We start from the raw sequence: 26,455 nt of genomic DNA on the forward strand, positions 1-26,455 counted from the left end.
AGACAGAGCCCACAGAAAGATCCAGTGAGGCAATTCTCCAGTCCAAAGTAACATGGAAGACAGTGGGAAAGCTCTGTTCCACAGGGGTAGAGGGGGTGGCAGCACATCCAGGAATATTGTGGAGTGAAGGAGCTCCATTCTTCTGGGAACAGCCTGCTGGGCACCTGGATGCCTGGGTCTCAGGGAGCACCGGCTCCCAGCAGCAGAAGCAGTTTCCTGACCTGGCAACCCAGGGAACACTAAGCACAACTTGGAAGATCAGTGGGGAAACCTCTGCCAGAGAGAGAGAGTGCGAAGCCCAGGCCAGAGTGGCCCTTCTCAGCACAGCCCAGACCCCAGAAAACAGAAGCAGGTTCACAGAACTGCCCAGAAGCTGCTTCCAGAGCACTCAAGCCACAGAAGGTAAGGAAGTGGGGGAAGACTGTCAAGGTCTCTCCTCTGGCCCTGGGACAGGTCTCTTGTGCTTTGTCCATATTCAGACCCTGGTCTCAGGTGGGTACCCCCATTGCCATAGAACAGAGACTCTCCTCACAGTCCTGTGGCAGAGGGATGATCTGACAATTCAAATATTGTGAAGTTATAGTCAGGATCACACAGGACTTAGCAGCAGCCACATTAAGGGCTCATAGGACTTGGAATATAATATTCCAGAAGACAAAAGAGCTTGGAATGCAACCAAAAATACCTTAAAAAGCAGAATTGGCCAAATGGAAAAGGAGATAAGAAAGCTCTCTGAGGAAAACAAATCAAGACACAATAAAACAATATCAAAGTAATGAAAAACTACAAGAAAATGTGAACTAGCTCATTAAAAAAAACAATGGACCTAGAAAACAGATCCCAAAGAGACAACTTAAAAATTATTGTGCTACCTGAAAGTCATTATCAGAAAAAAAGAGCCTTGACTTTATTTTTAAAGAATTTCTACAAGAAAATTATCCTGATATCCTCAAAGCAGAGGCAAAATAGAAACTGAGGCAATCCATTGATCCCCTACTGAAAGAGATCCAAAAAAATAACCCCCAGGAATACTATAGCCAAGTTCCAAAACTCCCAAGTCAAAGAGAAAATATTACAAGCAGCCAGAACAAAACAATTCTGATATCATAGAGCTATAGTCAGGATCACACAGGACTTAGCAGCATCCACATTAATTGCTCATAGGGCTTGGAATATAATATTTCAGAAGACAAAAGAGCTTAGAATGCAACCAAGAATCAACTACCCAGCAAAACTGAACATCCTCTTCCAGGGGAAAAGATAGACTTTCAGTGTAACAAGAATTTTAAATGTTCCTGTTGAAACACCCAGAGCTGAACAGAAAGTTTGATCTTCAAGTACAGGACTCAGGTGAAGCATAGAGAGTGTGGATGAGAAGGGTAAATTATGAGGGACTTAATGATGATGAACTGTTTGTATTCCTGCATGGGAAGATGACACTGATAACTCATATTCTTATTTATTGGAGCAGTTAGAAAGAGTTTATATAGACAAGGCACAGGAGGGAGCTGAATATGTTTTTTAAATGGAGTCAATGGACAAAAAAGGAAGGAAATAAGCTGGGAGGAAGGAAAGGAGAGATAGGATAGATTAAGATATTTCATGTAAAAGAGTCAATGGTATGGAAGGGGGGAAGGTGAGGGGGATTGAGAGAGAGACAGAGAGAGAGACAAAGAGAGAGAGAGCGCCTTGATTCTCATCAGAAATGGCTCAGAAGTCTCTGGGGTGGGATGTAGGATTGTGGCTTCCTGGCCCCAGGGTCGGTGCTTTGTCTGCTGTGCCACTCAGCTGCCCACACTTATGAAGAGGGAGAAAGATATCATAAATGGTAGTGAGGAGGAATGGATGGAGGGAATTAAAAGCAGCAACAGCAACTGTGGAAAAATATGGAAGTAACTTCTCTGATGGACTTATGATAAAGAATGCCATCCACCCCAGAGACAGAGCTGAACTCTTCTATTTCCAAACTCTAATAACTGACTTCAATAAGCAGCATGGTTGACAGTATGGTGGACAAGCCTGGCCTGGTTTTGTAGAACTGTAGATAAATACTTACCTAATGAAAACTAACTCTGCTCCTTCCCTTGCTCTAGGCAAATATGAACAATCTAATTAAAATCAGCAAGTCAGCCAACAGAATCTAAAATAAATTTGGCCAACAAATCAAAAAAATTTTCCAGCTAGAAACTCTGCTATTCACTTTGAAGGACCTAATAATTTACAGTTTTTGTTGCTACTTCCACATTATTTATACCATGAATAATTAAACTAGGTACTATTTCCAAAAAAGTATTGACCCTAGTGTGTAAGCAGCTTCATGGTGCAGCGTAAGCACCTCTGCTCTTCATTATCTATTCCTGAGGATAATGTTTGTCCTTCATTCTTGAAGAAGACCAAGATGTCAGGGAGGTGATGCCATGATAAGCATATGAGTGATTTGAGATACTGTGCTAAGTCACTAGCCTCACTTTCTCCTCCAGAGTCACCTGGATCCAGTGACCAGCTATGAATCAGGATGACTGGAGATGTGAGGTCCTGAAGGTGAGGCAATCAGCGCTAGTGAGTAACAAATGTATGAGTCTAGATTTGAACTCCCATACTCCTGTCAGTGTTCTATCTACTGCATCCTCTAGGTGCATCTATTATTATGTAACCTTGAACAAAATTAAAGGAGTTGGTCTAATAGTAGCAGCTAACTTTAAATGGCATCTTTAAGACCCAGGTACAAATGTTATATTATCAAAATGGGCCAGAAAGAGATTAGTGTGATGGCCCTTGGCCTCATTGTCAGAAGACCTGGGTTCAAGTCTCTTTAAATCTGACTTACAAGAAATCTGATCCTGGGAAAATCATATCACCTTTCAGAGGTACGTAAATTAAGACTTAAGACTGTAAGTTGCAGAATAGGAAGGCAAAGATTTCCCTTAGCAGAGGGAATTTTTACATCAGGAGTACCTTATAGCAATAAAATCACAGGTCTGTTCTTCCTCATCTCCAAATATTAGATTTGTATAACAATATAATGAGATTTCATCCATATAAAATTAGGGTTAAAGAAGTTAAGGTTCAACTCTTGAGTGTATCTCCAAGTCCAGTGAGTGTTCTAACACAGCTTTTTCTAACTCTAAATCTCTTAATCCTATAACTATATGGAAGCCGCTTCATCTCTCTATCCATCTTAGCTTCCATATATGTAAAAATAAGTATAGCACTCCTATGTATACCTCTTGGGGTTTTGTTGGGAGAAGAGTATTTTGCAAATTGTCCAATTTAAGAGAAATAAGCATCAATAGCATTGACACTTGACTCTCCAGCATGATTTATAAAAATCATGACCCTAAAACAGGCTTCCCCTTTTTCAGAAACAACCCACCCCCTTACTTTGGTAGCTCAAGGGCAAAACATTGTTTACCCCATAACTATAAACTTATTACTTTCTATACCAAATTAGCCCTCCTGTCCTGCCCCCTTAGAAGTGCCTATCCTTATTATTAAATTGAAATTTCAGTAAAGAAACAAATAATAGCCTAAAACCAAGACCACTTTATCAATGAACACAACTGTAATCCCATGACAAAAAAAAAGCAAAACAAAACAATTTCAGATGTCCTATGTCCATCACTTCTCCCACAGAAAATATACCTAAATCTAAACAGCAAGAGAGTAGCAGCATAGCCCTCCTATATATAAATATTTTATGTGTAGCTTGTAATGAAATTCTAGATGAACATATAATTGCAGATCCTTTGCAATTAGCTGGTTGCAGAAGCAAACTTTTTTCCCTATATTGTAGAAAATAAGGCTAATTTCATTCTACTGGAATACCCCTAAATTAGAGCTCAGAACTGTCTAAATGTTTTTATTGTTTAACTTTCTTTACTTTCAAATTTCCATAGTTATATAACTAATGTCCTCTAAGGAAACCAGTCTACAAAATGAATGCCAGACTAACTACTTGGTAATTGGGTCACAAGAGAGACTAATGATGTTCACTTACAGTTAATTCATAATCACTAAGAGGACAGAAAGGGCAGTTAGGTAATGCAATGGATAGAGTACCAAGCCTAGAGTTAGGAAAACTCAACTTCCTGAGCTCCTGAGTTCCTGGCCTCAGACACTTACTAGCTGTGTGACCCTGGGCAAGTCACTTAATCCTTAGGTGGTTTCAGTTTCCTCTTCTGTAAAATGAAGGAACTGGCAAAACACTCCATTATCTCTACCAAGAAAATACTAAACAGTGTCAAAAACAACTGAACAATAGCAACAAAAAGAGGACAGAATATCATTTATCTAGATGAAAGGAAGTACACTGTAGACCCCAAGTCAGATTTCTTACAGGAACTTGTAGATCTCATTAAAAAATAAACAACAAACAACAACAGGAAACAGTAAGACAAAGAGGACATTTCTACCCCAATTAAATATTTTTTTTTGATGTAAAATCTTCCTAATTGGGTGGCTAGGTGGAGCAGTGAATAGAACTGTGTGGCCTTGGGCAAGCCACTTAACCCCACTGCCTAGCAAAAAAAAAAAAAAATCTTGCTAATTTATGAAATCCAGTTGCAGAATCTTCAGGTCTCCCAAGATTGGTCTGGCAATTGAAAGAAAAACAGAAACACATAAAAAACAAAATAAAAAACCTTTTTTGGTAGTGAGATTGCAAACAAGGGATCACTGCTGAAAAGAGGTGTTACTATAATGATGGGTCAAAATGACCCAGGAAAGGAAGGGAATGCTAAGTGGTTGGCAAATATTTTCCAGAGGGCCAAACTTTTCACAAGAAGGCTGCAAAACCTGGACAGAAGACAGAAAAAGAAAGAAAGAAGAAAAGCAGGGCAAGAGTTTTTAAAAAGCAGAACTGGAGGAAGAACTAATAGGGCAGCAAGCCCATTCTAGGCACTGGAGAAGAGAGCAAGTCTGCAGTATGGGGCTGTGTCTCAGTTTGTTCATAATAACATTAATATGTGTTCTTTCATCTGTAAAATGAGAGATGAGAGATATTGGTTAGGTGAAGGGAATAGAACAGCTGATTGACAAGATATCTTCTATAATCTTTATTAAGTTAGCTCATGGTACATTAGTACCAGGAGGGTGGATATTCCATGAGACATTAGTACAGCTTACCCTGAGTAAACAAGATGCCTAGCAATACTGACCTGCCCATCAAATTTAGAATCAAAATAAGGCCCATGAGTATTAATGACAATTATTATTATAACTGCTATTATTAATATTCTTCCAAGTAATTCTTCCAGAGGGAAGGATTCTTGAGTGCAAAGAGTAATATTCTCACATTTTTTGCCTTTTTCTTTTACAATATGATAAAAATAGAAATATATTTTGCGTGACTTTACAATAATTAGTATTATTTTACTTGCCTTCTCAGTGGTTGGCGGAGAAGTGAGAGAATTTGTAATTTAATTTAAAAAGGAAAGAATGGGGGGCGGCTAGATGGCACAGTGGATAGAGCACTGGCCTTGGAGTCAGGAGTACCTGAGTTCAAATCTGGCCTCAGACATTTAATAATTACCTAGCCATGTGGCCTTGGACAAGCCACTTAACCCCATTGCCTTCTAAAAACTAAAATAAAAAAAAAGAAAAGAAAAGAATGCTAAAAATAAGTAAATTTTAAAAAAAATCAAATTGTTAGCAATATTAAATTTATGCAGGGCTTTAAAATTTCCTCATGACAACTCTGAGTTATCTTCTGATGATAATACAGAATTTCTACATTTATTATTTTTTTTGGAATTTCATTTTTTTACAGTTTTTATATTTTTCCAATTATAAATTAAAAACTATTATAATAAAGAATCTCTAAATTTAGAAGAAGCAAGTTCTCTTTAAAATAACTCAGCATGGGGAGGATAAGTGGCATAGTGGATAAAGCACCAGCCCTGGAGTCAGGAGTACCTGGGTTCAAATCCAGTCTCAGACACTTAATAATTACCTGTGTGGCCCTGGGCCACTTAACCCCATTTGCCTTGCAAAAACCTAAAAATAACATAACATAACATAACATAAAATAAAATAAAATAACATAACTCAGCATGGGGCAGCTAGGTGGTCCAGTGGATAAAGCACTGGTTCTGGAGTCAGGAGAATCCGAGTTCAAATTCAGCCTCAGACACTTAGCTGTGTGACCTTAGACAAGTCAGTTAACCCCACTGTCATATAAAAACAAAATAACTCAGTAAAAATACTTTAAGTGATGTGGGATAGCTAATCTTTTTTTTAATTCATAATTCAAAATATTGTACCTTTTTTGTGTTAGCAAAACTCTATAAATCAAATTGGTAATCTGTCGTGGTGTCTGACTGCCAAGCTGTATGAATGTACTGTAAAAGTAACAAATACAGGCATCAGCAAAACATAAGAAACATAAAATGAACTGATGCAAAATGAAGAAAAGAGAATCAGGATTACAAAATACACAATAACTACAATAATATAATTGAAACATCTCTAAAAGGCAGCAGAACTCAGATTAACTTCAATAACTGAGGGCAGAGCCAAGATGGGAGGCGAAGCCAAGATGGCAACAAGAGAGGATCCTCTCTTAGGCACTCTCTCATAAAACTTATAAACTAAGGACTCTAACTAAACTTTCAAGAGACAGAACCCACAGAGGGACCCAGTGAGGCAGTTCTCCTACTCAAGGTGAAGGAGGGGTGGCCCACCAGAGGGGTGGCCCGCTAGAGCAAAAGAACTTCAGCCTCCCGGAGGCAGCCCCAGTGCGCTGGGAGCCAGGGCTCACAGCAGCGGGGGAGTTTCCTGACCTACACTGGGAGATCACTGGGCACAACTTGGGAAAACAGCAGGGGACCTCTGCCAGAGCTAGCACATGGAGCCCAGGCATCAGGGCACACAGAGAGGCAACATGGCCAGATCCAGTACCAGGAAGCAGAAGCCTGTAAGCAAGATTCCCCAGGGCATGAGCACCCTGAGCCTAGGGAGGGAGCTGAGAGAGACTGCCAAGCTCTGTCCTTTGTCCCTGGAACAGGACACTGGGGTTCTGACATCCTGATCGCAGTCTAGGACCCCACAGAACAGCAGCCCCCCCACACACACACCTCAGCCCCGTGGCAGAAGGGTGCACTTATGGTCATTCACAGACCAGGAGGGAGGACAGAGCCTCACACACTGAGATCCTTGTGGGAGTGTTCCAAAAGCTCAGGAAGCACCCCAAAACCTGGCTCAGGCCGGGAAAATGAGTAAGCAGAGTAAAAAGAGAAACAACATTGAGAAATACTTTGCCTGTGAGCCCAAGAAGGTTCAAAACACTCAGTCTGCAGATGAGGAAGCACAAACTCCTGCATCGAAAGACTCCAAGAAAAACAGAACTTGGGCTCAGGCTATGACAGAGCTCAAAAAAGACTTTGAAAATCAAATGAGGGGGGCGGCTAGGTGGAGCAGTGGATAAAGCATCGGCCCTGAGTCAGGAGTACCTGAGTTTAAGATTAGTAATGCTGCTAAAGCAATTAATTAGTATGAAACCTTTAAAGAAATTATTTCATATTATAGGCTTAATCAATAAATTATATACAAATAAAAAATTCAGAACAAATTAAAAAAAAAAGGAGTTACCTGGGTTCAAACCCGGTCTCAGACACTTAATAATTACCTAGCTGTGTGGCCTTGGGCAAGCCACTTAACCCCATTTGCCTTGCCAAAAAACCTAAAAAAAAATCAAATGAGGGAGATAGAAGAAAAACTGGGAAAAGAAATGAGAGAGATGCAGGAAAAACATGAAAATGAAGTCAGCAGCTTAGTCAAGGAAATCCAAAAAAAAATGCTGAAGAAAATAACATGCTAAAAACCAGCTTAGGTCAAATGGATAACACAGCTCAAAAAGTTCTTGAGGAGAAGAATGCTCTAAAAAGCAGAATTGGCCAGATGGAAAAAGAAATAAGAAAGCTTTCCGAGGAAAAGAAATCCTTCAGACAAAGAACAGAACTCAAGGAGATTGCTGAATTTACAAGAAACCAGGACTCAATACTTCAAAACCAAAAGAATGAAAAATTAGAAGAAAATGTGAAACATCTCATTGAAAAAACAACTGATATGGAAAACAGATTTAGGAAAGATAATTTTAAAATTATTGGAATACCTGAAAGTCATGATCAGGAAAAGAGCCTTGACCTCATTTTCAAAGAATTACTACAGGAAAAATGCCCTGATGTCCTAGAACCAGAGGGGAAAATAGAAATGGAGAGGATTCACCGATTTCCTCAAGAAAGAGACCCAAAAAAAAACAACCCCTAGGAATATTATAGCCAAGTTCCAGAACTCCCAGTCAAAGAGAAAATATTACAAGCATCCAGAAGGACACAATTCAAATACCATGGAGCTGTAATCAGGATCTCACAGGAATTAGTAGCAACTACATTAAAAGTTCGTAGGGCTTGGAATATAATACACCAGAAAGCAAAGGAGCTTAGAATGCAGCCACGAATCAACTGCCCAGCAAGGCTGAATGTCCTCTTCCAGGGAAAAAGATGGACTTTCAATGAACCAGGGGAATTTCAAATGTTCCTGTTGGAATGGCCAGAGCTGAACAGGTTTGATATTCAAATAACAAGACTCAGGTGAAGCACAGAGATTGGAGAAGGGGAAAATGTGAGGGACTTAATGATGATGAACTGCATATATTCCTGTATAGAAAAATGACACTGATAATACTCATATGAACCTTCTCAATTAACAGAGCAGGTAGAAGGAGCTTTTATAGATGAAGCACAGGAGAAAGCTGAATTTGAAGATAAAATATGGCGTAAAAATGGAGTCAACAGAAAAAAGGGAAATGTAATGGGAGAAAGAAAAAGGAGAGGGGGGAATAGGCCAAGATATTTCATATAAGATTTTTTTTTTTAGGTTTTTGCAAGGCAAATTGGGTTAAGTGGCTTGCCCAAGGCCACACAGCTAGGTAATTATTAAGTGTCTGAGACCGGATTTGAACCCAGGTATTCCTGACTCCAGGGCTGGTGCTTTATCCACTGTGTCACCAAGCTGCCCCCAAATTTTTCTTTATTACAATGAGCTATTGCAATGATACGGAAGGGGGGAAGGCAAGGGGGAATGAGGGAATTTTTACCCATATCAGAGGTGGCTAGGAGAGGAAACAGCATATATACTCAATGGAGTACAGGCACCTGGAGTAAGAAGGAGGGGGGGGCACAGGGGGAAGGGATGGCGATGTGAATGGAAGAGAGGGTGGACCATGGGGGGAGAGTGGTCAGATATAACACATTTTCTTTTTTACTTCTTGCAAGGGGCTGGGATTGGATGGCCTGTCCGGGACCATAGGGCCAGGTGTATGCTGGGCCTAAGGGGTGGTATGGGGGCTAAGGGCCTCTTGGCCCCAGGGCCAGGGATCTGTCTGCTGTGCCATTCAGCTACCCTACAGCAGAGTCAGAATGAAAGGAAAGAGAAAATACAGTACATGATAGTGGAGAAATACGAAAGGAGGGAGTTGCAATCAGCAATGGCAATGGTGGAAAAATATGGAAGTAACTTTTATGATGGACTTATCATAAAGAATGTGATCCACCTGTGACAGAGTTGTGGTGTTGGAACACAGACTGAAGCACATTTTTTATTATTATTATTTGGGGGGGGGGTCAGGGCAAATGGGACTGGGTGGGTGGCCTGCCTGGGGCCGCATAGTGGGGAGATCGTTGGGTGTCTGAGGCTGGATTTGGACCCAGGTGCTCCTGGCTCAAGGGCCAGTGCTCTGTCTGCCACCCAGCCACCCCTACTATTCTTACTATTTTATTTTATTTTGGGTTTTTTTTTCTTTCTTTTTTTTTGGTTTTTGCAGGGCAGTGGGGCTGGGGTGGCTTGCATGTCACACAACTGGGTGATTGTTGGGTGTATGGGCCAGATTTGGTCTTGGGTGCTCCTGGCTCCAGGGCTAGTGCTCCATCCACTGTGCCACCTGGCCATACCTAAAATTATTACAATTATTTTTTTAATTTTAATTTTTTCTCTCCCCTTTACTTTATCACTCAAGTGAGTCTATATGTTTTGGGGGGGTATTTTGTTTACTCTTAAACAGGAATATTTTATTATTGTATAAAAAACATTATTTGTACAAAATGAGAATAAATAAATATTAAATTAAAAAATAACTGGTGGGTTCTTGAGAACAATTATGAATAGAGATGTTAGATAAACTGTCAGAAGTATCTGATTTTTTTAATCTTGTGTTACTTTGTTACCAGTGGGTTTGGTAGTCAGAATACTGGGAAGAGATTGCAAAATAAATTAAAAAAAAAAAACAAGAACCAACCTATTTTTCATGATTATTTTTTGCATCCATACTCAATGAACCAACAATTTGTCAGATGGCAGAGTGAACACAAACTGTTTTGCAAAGTGTGACACTGTTATCAATATAGAAATCATTGAAAATCGTTTATGAGGAAGGCTTATCAATCAAAGGAAATTGGTGGGAAAACAAGAGAGGATGATTTTTCTACAGGTTTCGAGGGTTAAGAAACCTTTCAGTCTTTGATTCGGTTAACTATTGGAGAGCATCCCCCCTATTTTTTTAAATTCCCAAGGAGGGCATGCTATTCATGCCTTCACATTCCTCCTTTATTAGAAAGAGGCAAATTACCAGCATAAATACATCAGCATTATGTGTCTTTTTGTTCCAAGTTTACTATGCAATCATCCCTCTGTCCACATGTGCTACTATAAAAAGAGAACAGGAGTGGAGCCAGAAGCAGCCTGCATTCAAGTGCTAGCTAGTACTACCATTTACTCCATAACCTGAGGTAAGTAAACTAATATCAGTAAGTCTAGGTTTTCAAATTCTGTAAAATCACTCTAATTCTACTCAGGTGAAATCCCACAATCACACTTCTTTCACCTCTTGTCTTCCCTCTGATTCACCTCCAATTTACCTTATAAATATCTCCCACGTATTGTCTCTCATTAAGTGAATCTCTGTCTGACACATAGCAGGCACCAACAAGATCTGTATAGCCCCAGCTGTGTTGGGGTTTTTTTTCAATAATAATGTGTGACTGTGAAAGTTGGATTATAAGGAAAGTTGAACACCACAGAACTGACACTTTCATATTGTGGTGCCAAAGAAGACTTCTGGGAGTTCCTTGGACAACAAGGAGATCAAATCCATCAACACTTAAGGAAATTAATTCAGACTATTGGATGGAAGGACAAATATTGCAACTGAGGCTTAAATGCATGGCCAAAAAAGAAGACAGGACGAGCTAATTTTGAAAAGATTGAAAACAAGAAAAAGGGGAGGAAATGGATAATATCAAGGAAACAACAATAATGAGCTTGGTCAGACTTCAAGTGATAGTGGAGGAAAGAAGAGGTACTAGTCTATGGAGTCACGAATAGTCAGACACTAATGAACAAATGTGCAACAACAAATAAACACAGCAAATATATAGAATATTAAGGTTTGCAAAATGCTTCACAAATATATCATTTGATCCTCACAACAACTTTGGGAAGGAGGTGCTATTATTATCTTCATTTTATAGATAAGGAAATTGTTGGCAGTTTGCCCAGGGTCACATCTCCAGCTAAGGCTGAATCTGAATTCAAATATGACTTATTTCTGGAGTCCAGCCTATACCACTTACTGATTGCCTGAACTCTATGTCTTGGATCTCTATGCCATTCCTGCTGGGTGGAAGGTCATCTTCTTGTCTCTCTACCTATTAAACTCTTCCTGATCTTTCAAAGACCTCCTGGAATTCTACCTCCTTTTCAATGACTGAGTTTTCTCCCTCCTCTGAAATGTTGCATAATTTTATATGAGCCGTTAGTCTTGAGGTACACTCAAGTTAAATTTGGGAAGGTATTGTAGCCAATAATGATGGATATTTTCAACTACCATCCCTAATGAAGACAAGTCATGGAAAAGTTGAAATGGCTAAGTATGGAAGGGTTGTAATAAATAAATACATACATATATAAAATATGTGATAATAAACAATATTGCAAAATCATGAAATGTTCTCAGTCATCTTTTTCATGTGTTCTGGTGTCTCTCCATCAAGGTCAAGTCAGTGAAGGCAGAGATAACACATTTGACTCCCTTATATCTTTTCTGTGCCTTCCACATAGTAGCTACTCATTCAATATTTATTTGTCTGATACTATCATTTTTTTTAAGATTTTCAAATTTCAAAGTGTTAAAAGGGTCATTTCTGATTTTCAATTTTAAGCAAAGTATTTGTTATCCACTTCCCTCTCATTCTTTTTCCCCTTAAAAAGGGGGTGGGGAACAGGACCAGGGAGGGCAGACAAAATATTTTCTTTATATCTTGTGTTCAAAATTTTGTTTCCCCCAAGACAAATGGTCAGTCAATCAATGGATACTAATTAAGTATTTATAATGTGCCTTAACAACCAAAAAAAAAAAAAAGAGGAAAATCATGATCCCTTTTTAAAACTATAACATTTTGGGGCGGCTAGGTGGCGCAGTGGATAGAGCACAAGCCCTGGAGTCAGGAGTATCTCAGTTCAAATCTGACCTCAGACAATTAATAATTACCTAGCCGTGTGGCCTTGGGCAAGCCACTTAACCCCATTTGCTTTGCAAAAGTCTAAAAAAAAAACAACTAACATTTTATTAGGAGTAAGGAAGTATGTGCAAAAAAAAAAGGACATGCCAGATACATATAGTATAAATAGAAGGTGTTTTAGGGTTGTCATTCTTTGTGATAACTTCAACTAACTTGAGATTCTTAAGAGAAAAACTAGGCCTTGAAATGTCATTAGGAAAAATACATGGGACAATGAAAAGAACACTCTAGAGTTGGAGACCCTGAGTTCAAATCCTCCTTTTGACATTAGTCATGGGATCCTAGGAAAGTCTCAGGATCAGAGGAAGAGAGGTGGCACAGTAGTTACAGCACTGAGCGTGGAGTTCAACTCTAGCCTAATTCTCATATTTTTAATAGAACTGAGTCAAATCTGAGTTATTCCCCAATTGCTAAATGGTCAAAGGAGAGAAACAGCTATTTTTTTTTAGGTTTTTGCAAGGCAAACGGGGTTAAGTGGCTTGCCCAAGGCCACACGGCTAGGTAATTGTCTGAGACCGGATTTGAACCCAGGTACTCCTGACTCCAGGGCCGGTGCTCTATCCACTACGCCACCTAGCCGCCCCGAAACAGCTATTTTTAGAAGAAGAAATCAAAGCTATTTAATCATGAAAAAATGCTCTAAATCTCTATTGATTATAGAAATGCAAATTAAAACAACTCTGAGGTACCATCTCTCATCTTTCAGATCAGTTTTAGGATAGGGGAAATGACAAATATTAGAGGGGGATATGGAAAAATTAAGACACTAATATAGATGATGGAGCTGTATGTAAACCAATTCAGCTATTCTGGAAAGCAATTTGGAAGTATAAAACTGCATACTCTTTGACCCAGCAATACCACTTCTAGGTTCGCATCCTATAGAGAATTTTTTTTAAAAAAGTAAAAGTTCCAGGGCAGCTAGGTGATGCAGTGGATAGAGCACTGACCCTGAAGTTCAAATCCGGACTCTCAGATACTTAATAATTACCTAGCTGTGTGGCCTTGGGGCAAGCCACTTAACCCCATTTGCCTTACAAAATCCTTAAAAAAAAAAAAAGTGAAGTTCCTATATGTACAAAAATATTTATAGTAGATCATTTTTTATAGTGAAGAACTGGAAATTGAATGAATGCTGATCAAATGAGGAATAACTAAAAAAGTTGTAGTATATGCTTATGTTGGAATAAATACTATTGTGGTATAAGAAATTACAAGAGGGATGTATTCAGAAAAAAACTAGAAACTACATAAAAGTGATGCAAAATGAAGTGAGCAGAAACAGGAAGACATTGTACACAGTAAAAATAATACAGTACAATGATCAACTATGAGTGATTTAATTGTTCTTAGGATTACAAAGATCTAAGACAATTCCAAAGGACTTACTGAAAAATACTATGCACCAAAGATGATTGCAGAAAACTGGATGATGGAAAATGCCATCCACATCTAGAGAAAAAACTATGGACTCTGAATGCAGTATTATTTTCACTTTTTAAAACATGTTTTATATTTCCTTCTTTCTCATGGTTTTTTCCCTTCTGTTCTGATTCTTCTTTCAGAATATGACTAACATGGAAATATTTTAAACATGATTGTATAGACACACACACACACACACACACACACATACACACACACACACACACACACGAATGAGACATGAGATTACTTATCATGGAGAGGGGAGAAGGAAGGAAAAGAGGCAGAAAAATGTGGACCTCAAAATCTTACCCAAAAAAGTCAATGTTGAAAACAATCTTTACATCTAATTGGGAAAAATAAAATAAAATACATAAATTTAAATAGAGGTCATGTAAAAAACAAGCTATCAACAAAATATTTTGAAAATAATGCATCATCTGTAATTGTCTTTTCATCTAATGATCTGCATTTCTTGGGAACCCTAAAATGTTGAAGTAGGTAGCAGGAAGCAAGATAGAACAAAAATCAAGAGAAATAAGAAAATGCTGATGTGGAAAGAGACATTAACCCTTTCAAAACTAAGCTCAATCTGAAATATTTTTTGCTCAGAAATCATAGATCTAGAGCAGAAGAGTCCTTAGACATCCTCTGGTCTAACTCCCTCATCTTACAGGTAAGGAAGCTGAGACCCAAGGATGCCAAATAGTTAAATAATACATGTGGGATTTGATCCCAACTCCAATAGGTTTTAGATTCACAGATTTCAGTTTGTAATAGTTCATAGACAAGCAAATTCTAACAGATAATTTGCAAGAATAGCTTTTCAATGTGATTTACTTTGTTAGCCTGTGATAAAGAAATCTTTCTCTCCATTAAAAAAAAAAGACAGGCTGGTACATACCCTTATTTTGAGGATGACAATCATATTTCACTATAATATGGAGGGTTTTCATGGTATGCAGTAGTGGGGAAAGAGGCCAAGTTTCCCCAAGTGACTAGGGCACTTGGGACAACTCAGAAAATTGTGCCAAAGAAATGTTCTCTCAAGCTTCACTTAATTATCAGGAAGATTAGCCGTAGCATTTCAGTGAAGGCAGTTAAGGACCTGGCAACCTGCCGAGGCCCCAGCCAGTTCTGTAGCCTTAAGGAAAGCTTAAGGCTTACAATCTCTTCAGTTCTCCCAAAACAGTAGACCTTCAAACATGCCAATTTAAGGGTTAATGCTAGGCTAAAAAAATGTGTGATTCCAATTTCTGGCAATATAAATTGTAAAGAGAGAGGGGCCCCTACAATGAAAAGCAACTAAGACTCAGGAGGCAGATTGCAGGGTTACCTAACACTAGCTTCTCCGGAAGAATATATTAGAAGCAATTGGGCGACCTTCCAATCAACTCTTCATGCCCTTCAGAGGCAGAGAGTCTCCCTCCAAGTAACTCATGACTTTCTACAATGAGCCTCCAGTTAAAACTAACTCCACAATGAAAACAAAGAATGTGCTGTAATCACATTATCCATCTGCATTGAGCATTCAGCTCAAACTTCCAGTATAAGACTCAATATTTAATGTGTCTATCATGCAACTACAACAGCTTCCCAAATCAGTCATACTTATTGAAATTCAATAAATACTCAGACTTTTTTTCTCCAGTTATCACAATCAAGCTGAACTGGGGCAGTTTAGAAATTCATTTCAACCATTTTCTTCAATGTTAGCTTCCATGTAAACCCTTACATTTTATTATCCTTTTTCAGGCTTTCCCAACTCCAAATAATGGCTAGAATTTACATAGCCCTTTTATTATCTCATTTGGTTCTCACTTCCTACTACTGAGGAGGGCTTTATTAATTTTATAGATGAGGAAACTGAGTTTCAGAGATGGTAAATGACTTGCTCAAGTTTCTCAGCTAGTACCTGAGGCAGAAATTGGTATCATCTCTTCCTGCTTCTAAAGTCCATAATTCTATCCATTATGACATCTAGGTACCAAACTTCCAACCCTGGAGGAAAGAAAGAGGAGAGGCTGGAATTATTCTTCGTTTTTTTTGTTTGAAGTACTGTTTATACAGATAGTAGAGTACCTTACACATAGAAGGTGCCTAATAGTTTTTAAAAACTTAGTTGAGGGGCATGAGATGAAATAGCAAACCAAATAATATTTATTATATTCATTTCAATTATATCTTGTATACCCTGACAAAAAACTATACACCTTAGTATTCATATTAAACTCATTCACACTATGAGAAAATAATTTTATGAATTATAGCAGTACTAAACTAATAACTTTATTTAAAAAAGACCATTGTGAGGCTAAAAAACTACATATAACTTTGATCCAATCATACCACAAGGTCTATATCCCAAAGAGGTTTTTTTTTTTTTTTTTAGGTTTTTGCAAGGCAAATGGGGTTAAGTGGCTTACACAAGGCCACACAGCTAGGTAATTATTAAGTGTCTGAGACCGGATTTGAACCCAGGTATTCCTGACTCCAGGGCCAGCGCTTTATGAGGTTTTTTTTTTTAAAAGAAAAGAACCTATTTGTACAAAAATATTTATAGCAGCTCTTTTTGTGGTGACTACAAATTGGAAATTGAGGAGCTGTCAATTATTTGGGGAAATGACTGGATCAGTTATGACATATAATTGTAATGGAATAATATTGTGCCATAAGAAATAACAAGCAGGATGATTTCAGGAAAACCTGGAAAGATTTCCATGAACTGATACAAATCCAAGGATTCATCCCCAAGTATTTATAATGAAAAATATTTTCATCTTCTTGCACAAAGTGACTAATATGGAAATGTTTACATGATTATACAGATATTATCTATATCAGACTGGTTACTGTCTCAGAGAAGAGAGGGGAAGGAAGAAGGAAAGAATAGAATTTGGAATTCAAAACTTAAAAAAAATTAAAAAGGCCCCTGTGAATGATCACTTCCTTTCTTTTCCTGCCATTATGAAGATTTATATCCATTCAGATATCAAACTCAATACATATTTGGGCAGAAAAAAACAACTATTAGGCCTAATAACTATAGTATCACAAAGGAAAATATAGTAGCAGCATCTATTGAAGTTTAACAGAGAACTTGACAAGAAGGTACTTTATAAAATTTGGTTTACTAACCACATGTGCCAAATTTAAAAAACATTCCAAATCCACCTAACACTGATCTAACCTATACTTTGGCAGAGAGAAGGAAAAGAGCAAGGAAAAAGAAAAGAGACCCAATTTGAAGTCTCCTGAGTTAAAAATGTAGGTAATAAGGAGGAGAAGTGAGAATTTCCTATTTTCCAATACAAGCAGGATAAAAATATGTTAAAGCTTGAGGGAAAAAACTAATTATTAATGACTAAAAAACAAAGAATAGTGAGAGGTGGAAAAGATCTTTTAACTAATAACAAGAGACAGAAGATAGTGGGGGTGGGGTGAATAAAACCTTCCCAAAAGACTGATTTCCTGATTTTAGCTAAAGGAACAGACTTCTTCACACTAGCTAGAAAGGCTGGGGCTTGAGGGTTTTTAATGAGTTTTGAATAAGGAAAAAAATATTATTATGCACAGCTTTTAATATAAATCCCTATTTTGCTCTTATGCATTGACAGAAGCTGGCTATTAACATTAGTATATTTTCCATTAAAAGGAAAAAGTTCCCTTAGTTTTGCTCTCCTCTTCCCATCCAAGACAAATGTTCACTATTTTTCAAGGTTTTGCTAAGATAATACTTCCAGCTCCTCCTTGTTTTCTGACTGTTTATTTTTTATTTGTTTGTTTGTTTTAAAGATCCAGTCTACCCATTTCTGTTAATGCAAGGACTATTGCTAGACTAAATTCATTAGTGATCAACATGGGAGTTTTGACTTGGTGTTCCATTTCTGGTTCACCATAAAGATGACAAACAGTATCATTACCATGATTTTGTAGCCCACTGCAGCTCAGGACTCCTGAGGTCCAGAGCCACCAGTCTTAGCCTCCCAGGTATGTAAGATTACAGGGATGCACCACCACCCTGTCTGGCATCTTTCCTGATTATCATACACATACCCCCCCCCCAAAACTCTCCCCAAAAAAATCACCTAGGAGTTCCCAGTAAAGATTAAATCAAAGATCTAAATGATCCCTTGTATCCCCATACATATATATGGATATACAGATGTGTATATACATGTAAAACATGTATACATGTGTATATGATTGTTTATATAACACATGTTATATAACAGCTAGAAATTTATACACTAAACTTTTTATAGCACAATCATGTTAAATCTGACTAAAAATGCCATGATAAATAAGGGCTTCTCAACTCCTTAACTGAAAAATCATTGTTTAAGAAAATTTATTGACCTTCTAATTGGGACACAAAATTACAAATATTTTAAAAAATAAATATCTAGAAAAGAATTCCTCTTTACTCATCACTAAGATATCCTATTTCAGTCTTGTAATTCTAGGAAGGGATCCCACTTCCAATAAGGTTACTGTTTTAACTATCCTATATTTCCTGGAAAGGATACTTATAACTTTGTGATGATAGTCTCCAGTATTAAATAAAAAGCTCATTCAATTATCTGTTCAGCACTAAAAGAGGAATAAACCTGATGGAGTATGGAATTTTGTAAATTACCACACCCACTGGGAATTGACCCTCCAATGAATCTTTTCTTTAGTGTATCATGGAGTGAGATCATTTATCATTGATGCCAGTTGTTACCCTGGCAAAGCTTTTGTCTGTTGGAGACACATGATACTATATCACCATGTGGAATAAGTAAAAATCCTTCAATGACCTGAGCCACAGGTGACTTGAATGTTTTATATCCAATATAAAAAGAAAGAATTCAGCTAAAATCCAATTGGATTCTGTTTTTGCCTATCCTTCATAGAGTTCTTCAAAATTGCTTTTTTTCACTGGTTTGAAAAATATCAAATGCCGTAATTTTAAGGTGGAAATTTTCTGATGTTAAAAATATCATAACATTATGATAATAGCATGGTCCTGTATTTAATAACATAAACTCCATGTCTTTAGGTTTTTCCAACTTTAAAATGACAACAAAATTGAACATTTTAACTGTTCAATTACCTCAAGTAATTAGAGCATCACATAAGGCAAAAGGTAGGCTTGTTGCAGTCACATCATGCAGTTCAGAAAATTTTCCCACCAAAACCTTATAAATTTGGTTTACTAACCACATGATCACATATAGGACCCTGCCCATAACTGTGCTATTATCTATATAATCTGCATAGTAGGACATAAAAGAGCTCTGTAGTAAGTGGTCATAGAATGAGAAGATGACTATTTCACAAATGAAAAATCTGTGGAGTTTTTTAAATAACAAACTGTTTAGATAGGAGTCAAAGTTTCTGATTTAGCTTCAGCTTCCAACAAAGGTCAGGATGCAAGAGATATAAAGACTAAAGAGAGAGGGGCAGCTAGGTGGTGCAGCAGATGGAACACCAGCCCTGGAGTCAGGAGGACCTGAGTTCAAATTCAGCCTCAAACACTTATCTAGCTGTGTGACCTTGGGCAAGTCACTTAACCCCATTGCTTTGCAAAAATTTAAAAAGAAAAGACTAAAGAGAGAACTAGAATCCAAAACAAAAATCCCTACACCAGGAGAAAATACTGGTGAGATGCTCTTGTCTGACATAAATACAGTGTGTGCATCAACTAACAAGCTGATTAAGTCCTATTATATGTACTTTATCGGGATAAAATATCAAAGTGAGCTAGTTCACTGCCTTCGAGGTGCTAATACCTAAGTGATGAAATATATAGAGTGCAGGGCCTGGAGTCAGGAAGACCTGAGTTCAAATTCAACTTCAGACTCTTAAAAGCAGTGTGATTCTGGACAAGTCACTTAACCTGGGTTTTCCTCACTTTCTTCAACCCTAGAACAGGGATCATAATAGCATCAACACTGAAGGATTATTGTGAGAATCAAATGAGATAATATCTGTAAAACTTATCATGCTGCCTAGAACCATAAGATGCTTATTCCCTTCCCTTCTTTTTCTTTACAGAAACACCATGTGGGAAGGAGAAACTCAATTTGTTAAATCACTGAATGAATGCATGTTTCTGAAGTGTTTCACATAGAGGTAATATGGAGTGGTATGGCTAAAGAAAAAGTCAATCTTAAGAGTCAGAAAGACCTGGGTTCAAATCCTTCCTCAGACTCATACTAATTGGGAAGTCACTTAAACCTTATGCCCCTGACAGTTCTTTAAAGCCATAAATTTCAGGCAAATTTTAAGGTTGTACCAATGGGGGAAGGGGTTCCACGTGGAGAGTTCCCTAGAAAAATGAAATAAAGCATTAAATTTTCAAGGGACACAATAGGATTAGAAGACAGTTCTCATTGAACTTTATTTGTGGCTCAGGAAGGAAAATGATGAAAGAACCAGTCCAGACATTCTTTTACATGGAAAATGGTGAAGGTTGGACTAGATCAGAGGTTTCAAACTACAGTCCCCATAAAACTCTCCGGGGTGGCCCAGATCAGATTAGAAAGTAATTAAAAATGTTTAACAAAATAAATAAAAATACATTATTTCATTTGTTGCAGTTTAGTCATTTTCAATTTTGTCAGACCCTTCATCACCCTTTTTGTACTTTTCTGGAAAAAAAGTTACTGGAATGGTTTTCTGTTTCCTTCTCCAATTCATTTTACAGATGAAAAAAATGAGGCAATCAGGGTTAAGTGGCTTGCTCCAGGGTTGTACAGCTGATAAGTGTCCAAGGCTGAATTTGAACTCAGGAAGATGAATCTTCCTGACTGCAGGCCTGAAACTCTTTCCACTGTGCCATCTAGCTGTTCCAATTGCGTTTGTGCCCCTCACACAATTGATTTGCATCCAAACAAGGGAATGTAATATTCAGTGACCCCAGAAGAAGCTAAATCTATCATGAACTAGGATTTAAGTATATTCTGTTTTCCATTCAGAAACTATTCTGTAAGGGTTTTTTTTTTTTTGCAATCTACCTGATAAACATTACCTTAGCTTTATTTGATTTGACATATATTTAGAGAAAGAGAATTTTGGATTCTAATGGTTAAGTGTTGATCTTTCAGTTTTTATCAGTAGCAAAATGCACAAGAAATCTTTGATTATATTTAGAAACCTAGTATAACATATCTGTTTATCATACCTATCCTCTCATCCTTCATTCCATTCTCATAGAAGATAGACTTTCTCCTTTTTAATTAAATCCTTCCACCTAAAAAACTGAACTATACATATTGCAGTCAGTTTCGTATATGTCACCTTTTTGTTTTTCTAAATAAAGTAAAATGTTATATTAGTCCATAAAAAAAAATTTATTATAAAAAACTTAATAACTAAATCTTTTAGGTTTTTTTTTTTTTTTGCAAGGCAAATAGGGTTAAGTGGCTTGCCCAGGGCCACACAACTAGGCAATTTAATTATTAAGTGTCTGAGACCGGATTTGAACCCAGGTATTCCTGACTCCAGGGCCGGTGCTTTATCCACTGTGCCACCTAGCTGCCCCCAATAACTAAATCTTTTTACCTGTATTTGAATGATCCTATCCCTTCCCCTTTCCTGGGGAACTTGGATTCATGAAGCCAGCATGGTGAAGGACAAATGTATCAAACTCAAATAAAGCCAAACTCAAATAAACCCATCTCTTCAAGAAACATCTTGACATAGAAAATCACAAATTAACATTATCTATTTTGCCTTGTATTTTTTTTATTTATTTTATTAAACATTCCCCAATTATATTTTGATCGGATTCTGGGTTAACTGGGGAGTTTGACAACTCTTGCCTAGATGACAGATTGCTGAATTTAGAGGGAGATAGGGCTCTTAAGACATGAGTCTATAATCCTTATTTTCCCATCCCTCTTCAGCAACAACAATCCTCATTCTAAATGTCTAGGTCTTTCCTGAGGGCAACATGGCTCACTGAATAGGGCAGTAAAGGGGATCAGGTTCAGAAAAACTTATCTTAGACATTTATCACCTAGGTGAACCTAAACAAGTCACTTAACATTTACATTCTTCTGTAAAACAAGAAGATAGGACTCAACAGTTCTAAACCAATGACCTAGGAGAAAACAACAAAAATTCTTCACTTGATCCAGCTACCCAATCCCTTCATTTTACAGATGAGAAAATTTATGTTCAGATATGTGAAGTGCAAACAAGGGCAATTTATTAACAGAGCCAAGATCTGAACACATTCCACTGAATTCAAATCCAATCTGCTCATTCTACTGCCACATAACTATTTCTCTTTCCTTCATCTGAATTTCATAAAGTCAATTCAAGAAATATATTCTTAGCACCTGGAAGACACTGGTTTGTTTTAAGAATAAAAATAAAAATAAAAAGGAAAAGGAACCCCAATCTCAAGGTTCTTACAGAAACAGACCTCTTGCCACTTGCTGTATGCCTGTTGCAATTTTTGTATTTGCATCCCTAGCATCTTGCATACTACATAGAATATATCTTAAAAATGTTTGATTGATTGGTTTTCCAATTATTTCTTCCTTATCCTTTGCAATTTAGTTATCTCCAACCCTAAATTGAAACTGATGCCAAAGGTCTCCTTAATGCTAAAACCAATGACTTTTGCTCTTTTATTTTTTTCTCTCCTAGATCACTGGGTTGGACTTTGTTACTACTAGCCATCCCTCCCATCTTGAAACACTCCTCCCATGGCTCCTAAAACATTTCCTCTTACTTCTCTAGTTTATCCTCCACAAAAGGCTCAGAAGAGAAAGTGGCACCACCACCACCATTCTGAAGGAGTTTAGCCACAGAAGAGGAACAATAGGTAGGAGAGATGGTAGGATTAAGTGAGATGTGTTTGTTTGTTTGTTTGTTTTTTGTTTGCTTTTAGTTCAGAAGAAACAAGGGCATGTGAGTAAGCAGCAGGGAAGGAGACAGTAGGTATGGAGAGTTTGGAGATAAAATCAAAAGTTTTTAAGGGCGGGGATGGAAGTGACAATCTGCTAGAGATTGAGGGTAAAGAGGCTGATCTTCAAATATACAAACACAGTTAAAACATCCCATATAAGTTACTTATTTATCAAATTAAACACACTCAATTCCTTTATCCCATCTAGTCCTTTCATCAAGCTGGTCACCAATTTTTGGACACAATTTGGTCTGTCTTTCCTAAAATGCAATGCAGAGAACTGAACACAAAATTTTGGAAGTCTCAATAAAGCACAATATAGAAGAATTACTTCCCTGAATCTGGACAGTATTGGGCAGCTAGGTGGCAAAGGGAATAGAGAACCAGCCTGTAATCAGAAAAACTCATCTCTTAAAATATAAACGTTCCATTTACTGAATGGGGTTGAATAGACTGTAGGTGGCTAAAATAATTTTCTGGGTGAATCACTTGCTTGTATCAGCACCAATAATGTGCTCAGTCAGACTGCCACGGAGGACAAGGCACAAAGCTGATCCTGCCTTTTCAATCAATCAATTAATGAGCTTGTTAACTACTGGTGCTTTGTTAAGAACCATAAGGGTCAGTGTACCTTTAAGAAAAAATAAGTAGTGCGGCAAGGTGTTGCAGTGGATAGAGCACCAGCCCTGGAGTCAGGAAGACCTGAGTTCAAATTTGACTTCAGACACTTAAATTACCTAGCTGTGTGACCTTGGGCAAGTCACTTAATGCCACTATCTTGCAAAAAAAAAATTATAAAAAATGTGAAACTGCTCCTAACCTTAAGGTCTTGATATTCTATTCAAACACATCTGCTCCTCCTCAGCAGAGATTACACTTAATCATTTCTTGGTAGCCCAAATATCTAGCACTACAGCTGACATGCAGTAGATGCTTAATAAATGCTTTTTAATTGACTTGGATCAATGTAGCTGTCTGGCAAGTTCCTTATTAGGTGAAGTTCTTTCTGGTCAGACCACAGCATCTCCTGAAGTGGCTATGAAGGGAAATGAAAAAGCTACAAATGATGTTGGCTAAGGAATTCCCTGAATAAAAACACTCATCTTCTGGGGAGATATCTCCTGTCATTTATAATGAACTACCAAAATAAAAGGGCAGCTAGGTGATGACAAAATGCACAAAAGGAAGACTCCTCACGAGTCCAGATCTGGCCTCAAGACATTTCTAGCTGTGTGATCCTGGGCAAGTCACTTAGCTGAAAAAGAAAATGGCAAACCAGTAGTTTTGCCAAGAAAAGCCAAATAGGGTCCATGGAGATTCAGACAGAACTGAAAAACTGAACAAGAAACCAAAATGAAATCAAACCCAGCAGATGATTCTAACTATATTCTAATTGCATGCTTTTAACTTTTTTAAAAAACATACAATCATATATGTGAATTACTACACAACACAGTCTTGTTAAAACAGACAATTTCCCAATTGTACAATGCCTCTTCATAAATTCACTCCTTGGGCAACATCACGTTATCAGGCAAGACAAGGGAGATGCCAATTAGAACTGAAACAATACATTTCTTCTCAAGGACAATACAAGCAAGTGATTCACCCAGAAAATTATTCTACCACTCGGGGTCTATTCAAACCCATTCAGCAAATGGGGTTTTAAGAGAACACAAAGCACATAGAATTATAAATAAAGACACATACACCGTATCCAGGCAAACCAACTTCTTAGAAAACCCATTATTTGTCATTTTCCTTGATAATAGAGACTTCTGTACCAGACAAGCAATGCTTCCTAGCTCCCCCCTCCTCCCCCAAAGTATTTGATGGGTGTACCAGGGCTATTTTTAAAATAGCTATTTATGCAAAATATGCAATTACTTCCCAAAATTTAAAGTACAGGGAATAAATTAATCACCTTTTCAACATTTTTTGATAGTTGGATCAGTTTTTGGAATTAAATCCATCTTTGTTCTTTGCACTTGATTATAAACGCATATATTCTCATATCCACAGAGTGTGAAACTGTCTGGGAAAAAACAAACATGTCAACTTCTAGAATTCACTCACAGCAAGGTTAAGTTATTTTCTCACTCTGAATTTAAAGGAAGAAAAGATGAGAATAATATCATCTTCTGTATTTCACATGACTATATATGACATGCTACATACACACACACACACACACACAAATACTCAGAATTTATATTGTGGATTCCTCTTCTGGTTTGTGTCAGTTCAAGATAAATTTCTCAAGTGCTTTTCCTGTACTCATAAAAAAGTGGTTTCTTCCCAAATTCCACAGCAACTTACTAGATTTGGGCTCTCTTGACTGCCTGAAACTAAGATAAGTAAAATAACCTGAAACAGATGATACTGAACAGAAGTCACAGTACTTAAAGAGGAATTTATTTGCTCTGAAAAAGTCTAAGTCTAGGACATACAGTCCATTTATAAACTGTTTAAAAGTTTATTTACTGATAGAACCACTTGTCAAGAACTGGATCTACTCTTCCTTTATCAAAGCGGCATAATAGTTTTATTCTGTATTCACCTCATATTTTATATTTTTTGGCTTAGGGAAATTATTTTAAAATTGTGGATACCACCAAAATAGTCTACAATCTTTTTTGGCCAAACATTTATTAAATGCTTACAGTGTTCAGAGCACTCTGCTAGGGAGAACCAAAGATTAGATAAGACCTATTCCCTGTCGTTGTGAAGTTTATAATCTACACAAGGATTAAACTAGGAGATAATGATAAACACAACAAAGTATAAACACATTAGAATTACAAAACAAAAGCAAGAAATTTAAAAAGAAATTTTAGTATTTTAAGAATGTTTACTGGAAATTGGATAAGAAAATTAATAAGTGAAGGTCAGAGAGGAAATATTTCAAGTAAAGCGTTCACAGAATTATTTTATTTTATTTATTTATTTTTTTGTTTTTGCAAGGCAAATGGGGTTAAGTGGCTTAACCCAAGCCACACAGCTAGCTAATTATTAAGTGCCTGAGTCCGGATTTGAACTCAGGTACTCCTGACTCCACTACGCCACCTAGCCACCCCCACAGGATATATTTTAAAAGGTAGAAAAATAGGCAGATTACATTTGGAAAAGTTTGGTAGGAAGTAATACAATTAAAAGCTAGAAATGTAGAAATTGTGCAGGGCCATGAATCCAAGGCAAAGGAGTTAAAAACACTTGGGTGGGGGTGGCTAGGTGGCGTAGTGGATAGAGCACCAGCCCTGGAGTCAGGAGTACCTGAGTTCAAATCCGGACTCAGGCACTTAATAATTAGCTAGCTGTGTGGCTTGGGTAAGCCACTTAACCCCATTTGCCTTGCAAAAACTAAAATAAAAAAAAACACTTAGGTGATTTCCTATTGCCTACACATTTGGACAAAATTATGACAGAAGATTATTCTGCCTAGAATATGATGAGTAGATTAGAGATGAACAAATGTGTTTCAGTCAACAAAACTCTATCATGCAATAGCAAGGCAAAACAATGTCAAAAGTGAGAGTTAAGATATATAGTT

At 37.4% G+C, this 26,455-nt stretch overlaps 1 protein-coding gene across 9 annotated transcripts in view; it reads right to left on the reverse strand.

Moving 5' to 3' along the window:
- KANK1 (KN motif and ankyrin repeat domains 1) overlaps positions 1–26,455 on the reverse strand; it is a 241,969-nt gene that overhangs the window by 157,449 nt on the left and 58,065 nt on the right. For 4 of the 9 annotated variants that reach the window (XM_074196526.1, XM_074196517.1, XM_074196519.1 and 1 more), the window contains 2 exons: positions 24,830–24,940; positions 15,913–15,998 (listed from right to left, as the gene is read on the reverse strand). The exons of 2 other annotated variants lie outside the window; for them this stretch is intronic. The gene's annotated coding sequence lies outside the window, so the exon portion shown is untranslated. The remainder of the gene's footprint in view (positions 1–15,912; positions 15,999–24,829; positions 24,941–26,455) is intronic. 3 more of the 9 variants (XM_074196522.1, XM_074196523.1, XM_074196520.1) reach the window with 3 other exon arrangements.

The sequence above is a fragment of the Macrotis lagotis genome, chromosome 8 (assembly GCF_037893015.1).
Source record: "Macrotis lagotis isolate mMagLag1 chromosome 8, bilby.v1.9.chrom.fasta, whole genome shotgun sequence".
Classification (NCBI taxonomy): Eukaryota; Metazoa; Chordata; class Mammalia; order Peramelemorphia; family Peramelidae; genus Macrotis; species Macrotis lagotis.